Raw genomic sequence first — 1,315 nt, 5'->3', positions numbered from 1 at the left:
AAAACAATCACAGTTTATATGGGTTTATAGTCTCCTTCACAAAACAACAAAAACATCGTCATAAGAAACTTAGGGACACACTCTTTGTAATGTATCTCAGCTGATGTTATTGGATGGATTTTTTGGGGGGGGATGGAAAACCAGAGCTATTCAACATCTAATCATCACTTTATTTTTACTCTACACAGATGTAAACGGATAGGTTTTAAACTCCACACACTAAAACAACATATTAAATTTAAAAAATGTCAGTTGATTCTGAATGTTTAACATATTTAAGAATAAAAATCAAAACTTAATGTAACTTAAACCGTCCAATGCAAACATGCCTTACAGCTAAAGCTACAACTCTGAAAGCATGGTTCTGCTACAGAAGATGAAGCAAAACGTCAACAATGAACTTCTCTCCATGTAGCACATCAAACAAAAGGAAGTCAGGCATGGAGAGATGGGTCACTATAAGAATGCCATGGCTAATTGCAAACTCATGTAAATGATTTTTATTTTTTTTAAATCTAAATGAAATCGCTTCAGTCACTCAGTTCCTAAATAGAGCATCAATAGTTAGTTTATTGCGTTCGACAGGGATTGTACCTGCACTTAAGAGTCCGGGGTTGATTATTCATTATAGGTCTTTGCGTTGCACAGATCTCCAGTTGAGACAAAATGCAAAATAAAAAAATTTAAACAACATCTAATGTCGATATGTCCGAGTGGTTAAGGAGACAGACTTGAAATCTGTTGGGCTACGCCCGCGCAGGTTCGAACCCTGCTGTCGACGTCGTATACGTTGATTTTAAATTTGGTTTTTTAAAAATACGTCGATTTAAATTAAACAATCAAAAATCCTAGTAGTTTTATATAAATCGTATTTGTTTTATGAATTTACTATTTGGTTTTTTAAATTAAGTTTAATAAGGTGATAAATATTTATTTTATATTTTTTTCTTTTTTAGATATATGTTTTTTATAATTTTACTTTTTATTTAAAATCTACTTTTAATCTTTTTATATGATAATTTATATCTTGTCCTTGCATGCACCAAATCAAATTCATCACTATTGTACATAGCTACTAATGGTATGTGCATAACTATAAATCGTATGCATATCTGTTATTTGGATGAATTAGATGGGTGGCAAACTAATTTTGCTCTTATGGCAATGATAGGTGTAATGGTGAAGACTTTTGTGGAATACTCTCCTCATGTGGAAGGAGTGCTTAGTGGATGTTGATATTTTTCAAATATATACATGTCAATTCATTTGACTCCATGATATTCCCTACACTGGGCATTACCGCATCTTTTGTTTG

The 1,315-nt window shown here is 32.2% G+C and overlaps 1 non-coding gene across 1 annotated transcript; it reads left to right on the top strand.

The window, feature by feature from the left end:
• Window positions 1-699: 699 nt before the first annotated feature.
• On the top strand, window positions 700-781 carry TRNAS-UGA (transfer RNA serine (anticodon UGA)). The gene has a single exon. It is a non-coding gene; the product is annotated as a tRNA-Ser (tRNA).
• The last annotated feature ends 534 nt before the right edge of the window (window positions 782-1,315 follow it).

Source organism: Cryptomeria japonica, chromosome 3 (genome assembly GCF_030272615.1).
Source record: "Cryptomeria japonica chromosome 3, Sugi_1.0, whole genome shotgun sequence".
NCBI lineage: Eukaryota > Viridiplantae > Streptophyta > Pinopsida > Cupressales > Cupressaceae > Cryptomeria > Cryptomeria japonica.
Note: the sequence above shows the minus strand (reverse complement) of the source record. Positions and strands in the feature narration are given on the sequence as shown.